This window comes from Cryptotermes secundus, unplaced genomic scaffold, assembly GCF_002891405.2.
Source record: "Cryptotermes secundus unplaced genomic scaffold, Csec_1.0 scaffold232, whole genome shotgun sequence".
Lineage (NCBI taxonomy): Eukaryota > Metazoa > Arthropoda > Insecta > Blattodea > Kalotermitidae > Cryptotermes > Cryptotermes secundus.
Window position 1 is genome coordinate 888,108 of NW_019733839.1, and position 9,771 is coordinate 897,878.

Genomic DNA, 9,771 nt, shown 5'->3' on the forward strand with positions numbered 1-9,771 from the left:
AGGATGGCACACATGGATGATAAACACGGTAGCCCCATTATCTTGTCTGTTTCCACTGAAAAACTGCTTCCTCCTTGGAATTTTTTTTTAAAATGGCAATTACTGTGGAAACTTTTTCTGCTCTAAAGAATGTACTACCATTTGACAGGCTATCCTCCACAGTGTGACCTATCTTAAAAACAGATATGCTGTTAGCTGTGCTAACCTGAAAGCATCCTTTGCATTAAGTACATGGCCATCATCATCTGTGTAGTCGAGTTTAACGTTTGGTTTGTAGCCCTCCTTTCCTTTGAAGTCTGAGGTCAGACCACTGTAGCGCTCACGATACCCAAACTTCTAATCATCTCTGAAAAAGATAAAGCAATGCTGTATATTAAATTCCTTAAATCACTCTCGCTTGCTTACTTCGTCCTGTCTTGACCATCATGTACACCTCCCTAACACTAAAGTGGGTCAATCCCGAGAGACTAGACCAGACTTGCAATCCAGTTATAGAGGAGATGACAAAAGTATTCAAAGCTCACATATTCTTTATCCTTCAAAATCTCCTACTCTACTCCATAATCAAAGCAAGTGGCCGATCCCTGTGCCCATGACAACTCTCTTCCCAAAGGTCTGCTGCAGAGAAGACTTGACAGCTACAGGACAACTTAGGTGACTTAGTCTGCAGCCACCTTTCACGCTAGTTCCTTGCTTGTGGATTTTTATACCCTGAAGATAGAGGTGATACGTTTCTCCAAAACATCGGTTTACAGAATATCTATACAGTGCCACATCCCAGAAGACGGCATTCTTCATGAGTGACATTCATTACATACCAAGACACTATACAGAAAAAAAAAGAGAGAGAGAGAGAGAGAGAGAGAGAGGAGGAGGAGGAGTAGAAGAAGAAGAAGAAGAAGAAGAAAAAAAGAGTAAAGTTATCCCTGTAACAGACCGTGGAGATCCATAGGGTTGTGAGACGTCGAGGCTCCCATATTTTGTAGACAATCGGCTCACAGATGGCGGTGAGGTTGTCAGCCTTATGCACCAGCCACACTTTACCCCCCACAAAAATTCCTGGTACTCATTTCTGTTAAGAGGCTGAGTTGACCCCAGGGGGTATAGTGCAGCTGGAAGGATTAGGTCAATTGAAAAAATTAATGACCTCATCGGGACTTGAACCCATGACCTTCAAACTTGCAGCATAGTGCCTCAACCAACTATCCTACCACTACAAATATTAAACAGTAATGATTACTGTGTGTCTACTAAAACCCTTAACAAAACTGCAGTATATGATTAAATATGGTACACCATTTATGAAATACTTGAAATATAAACACACAATTAAAACCAATACTGAAGTGCCAATATCTCTTAATTTGAATAGGCCTATGTTGTACATAAAGAATCTGCTAATGACTCACCAATCTCAACTTCATTCCAAGCTCCACGTTTGCCTTCTTCTTCCTGAGGTTTTTTCTCCTCAATCATTTCCCTCTCAAAGTCCTGTAACGTAAATTCTGTATGAGACTGGCAGAATGCAAATGCACAGGCCAAAATTACCAATTCAAAATTACCTTGAGACAGACTGAAATCTGAACTGCTTACCCACCAACCACTGTACAAAAAATTGCTGCACTGTAAAGTACTGACTACTCTGTGTAGGATTTGAGCTTTGGACAGCAGTGGCTTTGAAGATTTCTGTCATCTGGGAGGTAATGCCGTGTGGTCTGTCGAAAGTCAACACACATTTTGCAGAAACATGTTGCCTCCATCTTCAGGACTGAAGAATAAATCAAGCAAGTAACCAGCGCTGGCAGGTAACAAAGCCAAGCTTCCTACCTGCTTCATGCTGGCTTTTTGTTTAATTTATTCTTTGATCCTGAAGATTCAGGTGACATGTTCCCCCGGAAATTTGGATGATACCCCAGAAGACAGAATTCTTCTGACTGTACTGACCATCTTGAAATTTCTTTGCCTAAATATCTTTTTAATATCACAGTATGCTTAAAGTTACAGATCTATTAGAAACATACTCTCATTCTGCTAAGCAATGTACACCTGCCAAACTGACTCTGAGTTTGCAGTGAGAATACTGTGATGATTAACATTCAATTCACTTTGCAATGAATAAAATTATAGGAACTATTTGTTTTTCATTTAGTCATGTTCTGAGCTATTTATTCATCCCTATTTTAATTTCACATATAATTCTTAGTAGCATTTTTGCTACCCTTGCATCATGCACATGGCAGGGAGAAAAAAGAAAGAAAAGATGGGAAAAAAAAATGGATTTGAGATTCTTGTAGAGGAAATTAAGAAAGCCACTATCTTCTGGGAAGTAACATCTTGTAAGTCCATTGACATTCCTTCAAAATGCTTATGGACCTTACCACATTATACGGCATTTTATTCCAGAAGGTACCACTTGTCAAGAAGAAGAAGAAGAAAAAGGTTCTGCCTTCTCAACTATCACATTCTTACTGTATAACGAGTGCTTTCATTTCTAGGATTTCTGTTGGATGTTTCCAGTTCAATAATTTATATATCCATTATCATGGAATTCAACTATAATCAAAATATATTCTAATTCCATTGCAGCTGCAGTAAATAACTGTAGATGGGCAATGGACTGCATCTAGTCTTCACACATGCTAAATCAAAGTGCCTTGCCAAGTGTACATTTATCTGCGGATGGTTATATTGCACTCACAAGCAGTTCCTGAGCGTCCTCATCCCTGTTGCCAGCCAGACCACAAATGGGATGTCACACAACGTACGGCAGAATTGTGCTGTAGCATTCACCACAATGGAACCACCTTCCGTGTTCCCTTCTGAGTTTCTCCCCAGTACTGACTCTGCCACCTACAAACATCACAAATCACAAACAGTTAAACTATGTAGCTATACAGCATTTTGTTTTGTAGTACCCATAAATGCAAAGCTGTCCCTATGCTTAATTAGTTATGCTCTAGATGGAGGTGAATGGCCAGTTCCATGTCACTCCCACACCTGGGGAAAGAGCCCCTGGTGCCTATTTGACAGGGGGGCCATAACAGGTCTCAAACCAAAATACAGGAAAGGATTATAGTATTACAAAAAGGTAGAGCTCTCCCTGTAACAGGCCATGGAGGCCCATAGGGGTGCGAGACGTCGAGACTCCCATACTTTCTCAACAATAAGCTTACAGATGGCAGTGAGGCTGTCAGCCTTACATGCTGGCTGCCCTTTATCCCCAAAGAATATTCATGGTACTCATTTCTGTTAGAGGCTGAGTTGACCCCAGGGTCATAGTGTGACTGGAAGGATTCGGTCAATCTGAAAATCCAGTTACCTAACTGGGAATCGAACCCATGACCTTTCAGTTTGTAGCACAGTAAGAAAGAATAATGATATTACTTAAATGTGAAGATATGATTTACTGGTTTGAGGCCCACCACAACAAACTGTGAGAGAAACAATTTAATAGCCCTCAGGTTAAATTACAATATAGTTTCTCTAGGGTACAATGGTTTTGTACAGTAACCAAGGAGGAAACATCATAATGAACTTTACTACAAAGTTCTGTGCAACATTTTGTAACTGGAACATATGGAGATACTGTTTAGGAACTAAAGATGGCACAAGATTCTGTAGCTAGGGACAATTTCATCACCTCCCACCACCTATATATACAGCTGCTCCTCTCTTGTCTCAGGGAGAAAAAGCAGAGAGGGGAAGATGGCCTTGACTGAACAAGATAAATGATCCCTACTACAGCCAAACATTTGTGAGGATTAAAAACGAAATATGCCAATGTTATGTACCTTTTCTACACTGTTTTTTTGATTCTGTAAACAGCCTCCTGCAGCTTCAGTCTCCGTGCTTTCTTGAGGGCTATCTGTAGGTCCAGTTTGCTGTCATTGGGCTCAATCTTGATGTGGGACAGTATCTCTTCTGGCGCTGAAAGTTGTGTCCGATTATTAATAACATTCAAAACTGCTCCTGCACCACATTTCCTTTCATGATTTCAAGACACACTTCCTAGCAGAAACTATATAGTATCAAATGACTGATGATTAATAAATAATGTATTCAAAAGTCTTGGTGCTTGTCACCTGATTATGGATACTACGTCCAATCAACATTTGCCTGGTGGTACTGTGAAAAACCATGAAAAAACTTAAGTCAGGTTGGCGAGATGTTCCAGCGGAGATTCAGGAACACAGGAACCCAGTCCCCCCCCCCTTTTTTTTTTACTGTAGCAGTATCATGAGTCTGTACTTACGGTACGATTGAACGTGTTTATCTCTTCTTGTAGCAGTTCAATAATTTTTTGCACTGATCTGAGTTCTGTTTTAAATTTATGACAACAAACACTCCTTACCTCACTTGTTTCGCAACTGTCACTGAGGTAAACTTGAGTGTCATAACCATTAACCACTGAGCGAACTGCCATTTTTGGATATCAATAAGAGTGATGATCAATCTCTCGGGAATTTCTTATGCGGCTCATAATAATTTTGTAGAAACACCAAAATTATTCAACTTATAAAATAATTTATACTCAACACCACACATCTATCGTATTTTAAGTGTCATTAAACTACAAGATGGCCGCGCCATAGCTCAAGCGGTTCGTCGCTGGCTTCCCACCGCGGCGGCCCGGGTTCGATCCCGGGTCTGGTATGTGGTGGTCAACGTGGAAGATTTTCTCAGAGTACTTCGGTTTCCCCTGCCAATCTTCATTCCACCAAATGTTCCACAATCACCCTCACATATCATCTGGGTCTGGTACAATAGGCCAGAAGTGGCCGCAGTACAAGGGACTTAGTCCCACTCCACTAGCAATAAAATAAAAAAACTACAATAACAAAAATAGAATTAATTTTTAACTTTGATTAAAGATAATGAAATATTTGTACATTTTAAACTGGATTGATAACTCAGTCGGTACAGCGACATAGCGACAGACTACATGCTGTACTATTGGGGACACATGAGCGCACATGAACACATGACCCACATGACTACCATGGCTGCCAACTAATAACCGTCAATAACTACGATGTTGAGTGTCGTGTTTAATACAAGCATATAAAAATGTTGTAAATCCATCATTAATTTAAACACCTCCCCCAAGAAATCTTCAGCCACATTACGTTCGAGTACAGCCCTTTTAATCCAACGCCAAATTCAGTTTCCTGTGTCTAATTCTCCTGTAAAATCAACACTGTTGCCGAACGGGTAGGCTTGTTTGGCATTGTACAACGTTCTACAATGGTTTAAGGTTAAAGTGCGTGTATTATTGGGTCACGCGTATTTTGTTATTAATAAACATATTTAGAATGTCGCTGGCCTGAGTTTTAAATTGTGTACACAATCAACACACTGACTAATTTCTAATTTTAATTCTACTAAATCTGAAATTCGCAACAGTAATTCCACATAACCTAAATATTTGATAATTTCAGGTCAAGCAAAATGCAAGTTTACCTTCTTTCAAACTGTTATTATCAGCAGATTAGTTGCCGGAGCATTCTAGGTGTCAACATAAACGCATGACAACCCAATTAAACCTGACAATAAATCCTGAAGAATAAATTAGATGGATTATTCGCTAACGAATTCTTTTTTCTTTGCAGGTAGATTGTGAACCAAAACATGTTCCTAACGAACGTATTATTGAAGAAAACCAAGAGCAAGTATGTTTGAGTTACTATGATTGTGTGACAGTTCTTTCAAAGCTAACCGAATTTTGGCCCTGTTTACTTGCAAGAATGATCAGATTGTAATCAGTGTGTCTTGACTGTGAGCAGTGGAGGTTAAAGCATGGAATGGAAAATAAATATCGGAGGCTAAAGCAGTATCGAGTTTCAGTACATAGTTCTATGAAATGTGCCAGTACATGAATGTATATTAGTTTTTTTAGTACACACATATTTCCTCTAGGGTGACTAGATAATAAGTTGTATTTAAGATGCAAGTGTATATATATACAAAAGATATATTAATACAACAGTATGCATAAATACAATATTAGGGTTTTAACACTTTTAGTAATTATACAGTGAAGCTAAATTTTCTTTTGGCAGTTTTAGTTAATAGTGTAGACTTATCCATTCTTTTAGTCTGTTAATCTATAAGACTTAATGGAACAGGGATTACCTGGTCACATGATTTCTGGATTTCTGCTATCCTTTGGTATGGACTGACTGCATTTGTAGTATCTTACCAATTTGTTGAGTTTTGGGGGCATTCCATGGCCGTTCTGCCCATGAGCCCACCTTGTACCTACCAAACTAAACAGTTGTACGAAACTAACATTTCACTAAAATTATTTATAAACCCTCACTGAACAGAAGACTCGCATGTTATTGAAAATTGTGGATGCACATATAATGATGCAGATTCTGTGTGAGTTTCATGTAAAAGGTCATTGAATGTTAGAATACTTTACCCCCAAATGCCAAACTTCACCTTTAGGCTCAAATTATGATAGGAATCTCCAGTATCAAAGTTATTTTCACTTGCAGGGGCAGGAATGCATTGTTATTAAGATCATGGGAACAGTTTGTAATGAAGGTTGTCTTTATACTTAAGGTTGATAATGGTTCTGCTGGAGAGTGCAGTAAGTGGACACAAGAGGACATGGATTAGAGAAAGACTTGCTGACAAAGTAGAATTCATTTTATTTGATCCTTACAGTAAGTATGCACAGCTGTCAGCTAATGGATAGTTTTAATATCATAAGAAAGAACACTTACTAAACATATCCTGCATCCACAATTTTCCTAACTGATTGTTAGTTCACCTGCCCCATTACTTCTGTATTTTCCATGCTTTACAAAGGTAATTTGACTACTCATTTTGCTGGTTTTATCTGAATACATCTATGACAAGTTTAATAATTATTACTTTTTGTCTTTTGCAGTTCGACAACCCTCTGTTTACAGGGAACGACAAAAGATCCGAAGCCTCAAATAATATGAAGATTCCATTAAGTAACTACAGATATGTGAGGCATAGCAGTTCTAGCAGTGTGTTCTTCAGTGCTTTATACTGAACATTATGTAAACTTTATTTTATATTCTTGCATGTAGGTTTTCACAGCCTGTATCTAATATGTAACTTCAGCTTTTAGAGCATACCTATATCACATCTTGAAGGTGTGGAACAGCTTCAACATGTGATGTGTCTAAACTCCGAAAGCTAAAATTACATATTTTCATTCATATGGTTGTGTTGTAATATAAAATATTGTATTTGTTGCCATAATTCACACAGTATTTGATGTGAATTTGTTTGAAGATGTGAGGATATGAATGACAGACACAGTCTAATAATAAGCAAACATACAAATATTCAAATAATTGGTAAACTGCCACATTCGTTTAGCAAGTGAAATATCATGCTTTGTGAACTTTGATGACTAGCTGGCTAGCTCATCATGCTCATGGTGTATATACATTTATGTATTTACAGACAGGTTAATGTACTGAATTATGAAACATGTTATACCAGACTGTGATCAGTATAATAAATGGGCTAAATATAAAATATTTTTTTGTGTGCATACAGTCTTGCATCCACACACATTTTTAGCCTACTTTCCTGTCTTAAGAAAGTCAACTTATATCAGAATACAGTGTGATTATATGTGTGTGTTCATGTATGTCCCCCACTTCAATTTCTGAAGTAGTCTACCCATTTTGATGAGTATGATATGGACAGAATTTTTTTATAGAATGTAAACAAGGTGACAACTATAGAAATCTATATTTAGCTTTTGGTGTGATGACAATAACCTATGTACCTACAAATTCAATGGGAAATATTGCTAATCATTCAACAATTACAGTCTTGGAGGTGGTGTAAAATTTTGAGTTTATATGAGACAAATTTAATGTAAACAATGTACTTTAGATCAGGGTTTTTTTAAATTGTGAGGCATACCCCACAGGAGGGCGCAGAAGTTTAATTTTGAAGTCGGGAAAAGAGGAACAGCATATTCATTTTTCTATAATAAATATTAACTTTGAAAGACTGTAGTACCTTTAATTTTGCCCAAAGTCTACATTTGATGGGACAGTTCTCTTTGAATTTCCATTAATCTCAATTGTACAGGAACATTGTATATCAAGTAGTTGTCATGTCTTCATAACCTGCTACCCTGTTTGATATATCCTAAAACACCACACACAAACTTTAGGAATGCATCTAATGGTACTAACCTAACCCTGCAAAAATTGTCTATGAACCTAAACATTTCATCCAATCCAGTGTGCTATGGCCTTTTATACATACAGTGTACTGAATATTGGGGGAGGTTTTATTGGTGGATTGTTTCTTTTGTGCAGCTGATTGTCCACGAGTTTGTTCAACGGTGCAAGACCAAGATTCCTTCTTGTTACCCCTCTTTCTTTTTGGTAATCCTTAATAAGTGCTTAACCATGGACAGATGGGTTAATCATGAACTACTGGTAATGCATGTAGGTCTAGGTCACAATGGTGAACCTAGCACAAGCGTCAGCGGCACATAGAAAATGTTTCTGCCACTACACTCAACAATAAGCAATACAGAGGAATGAGTTATTACTGTTGCAGTCGTTGATGGAAAATACTGCAGTGAAAAGTGGAGAAAACAACAAGAAACATACCTTGAACTTGGATTTACTTCTTCCAGTACTGATGGTGAGCAGCATCCACAGTTTATGATTTGCTCTGAAATATTTCCAAATGATAGTATGAAACTTATAAGAATTAGACATATGGCTGTGAAGCATACAGATTTTAAAAGTAAGCCAATTTAGTTTTTTTTTTACAGGAAATTGAAATGCCTCTACCAGCAGAAAGTGTTGATAGAATAACACAGCAGTATTAAGAAATCTAAGAAGGTACTGAGAGCATCAAATTTTGTGACCAAAGCTGAACATTCGCAGTTCACAAGTCTCTTACCTTGCATGTGGAAATTAAACTAACAGTAACATTGTCTGGGAAGGAATATACTGTTGAACTCAAATTCAGCCACTATCAGTAAGCAAATGAGGGACTTAGTGATGATGTGTAAACAGTCGTTGGAATTTAAAGAAATCCCAAGATTTACTATTCAGCTTGGTGAATGAACTGGCAGTTACAATTTAGACAGTTTTTTTGGGGGGGGGTTATGTGTGTTGTTGCTTTAAGAATCATATGCATGAAGACCTATTGTTTTGTCAGCCACTGCAAGGAAGAATGGCAGGTAAAGACATTTTTGTAAAATTAAACAAGTTCTTCATAAATGAATTGCTGTGCAGTAATTTTGTTGGTATGTGTACAGATGCTAAGACAACAAAGGTCTCCTGGTCCAAATAAAAAACTTGAACGATACTGACATAATTTCTATGCATTGCATCATTCATAGGGAAACAATGGCCTCTGAACTTAAAGTCTTGCCAACAGCAGTTACTGCAGGGAACTTCATTACGAGCTAGGCACTAAATTTGCAAAGCCATGAGATCCAACCATGATAATTCCTTCCTCATGCAGAAGTTAAATGGCTATCAAGAAGAAGAGTGTTACAAACACTGGTGGAACTGAAACAAGAAATGAAATTATTTTTGACAGAAGAGAGCTCAACATTAGCTAACTTGTTCCACAGTGAAAACTGTCTATGTAACCTTTCTTACCTAACATATTTTTTACAAACCCACTGAGTTAAATACATCTCTCCAAGATGAGAATACTAATATATTAGTTTGCACAGTAAAATAACCGCATTTGTCAAAAAATTGAAGAAAATTAAGTGCTTGAAGTCATTAAAATGAA

General features: G+C 37.6%; 2 long non-coding RNA genes across 5 annotated transcripts; one reads left to right on the top strand and one right to left on the bottom strand.

The window, feature by feature from the left end:
* Positions 1–211: 211 nt before the first annotated feature.
* On the bottom strand, positions 212–4,925 carry LOC111868227. Of its 4 annotated transcripts, none has more exons than XR_004513412.1 (5): positions 4,890–4,925; positions 3,792–3,927; positions 2,699–2,850; positions 1,410–1,491; positions 212–346 (listed from the first exon to the last, which is right to left on the bottom strand). It is a non-coding gene; the product is annotated as an uncharacterized LOC111868227 (long non-coding RNA). The 4 variants fall into 4 exon arrangements; XR_002843482.2 differs by lacking the exon at positions 4,890–4,925 and adding an exon at positions 4,253–4,719; XR_002843481.2 differs by lacking the exon at positions 4,890–4,925 and adding an exon at positions 4,352–4,718.
* A 307-nt stretch (positions 4,926–5,232) lies between these two features.
* Positions 5,233–9,239, top strand: LOC111868223. The gene is made up of 4 exons (XR_002843477.2): positions 5,233–5,260; positions 5,610–5,669; positions 6,899–8,658; positions 8,792–9,239. It is a non-coding gene; the product is annotated as an uncharacterized LOC111868223 (long non-coding RNA).
* The last annotated feature ends 532 nt before the right edge of the window (positions 9,240–9,771 follow it).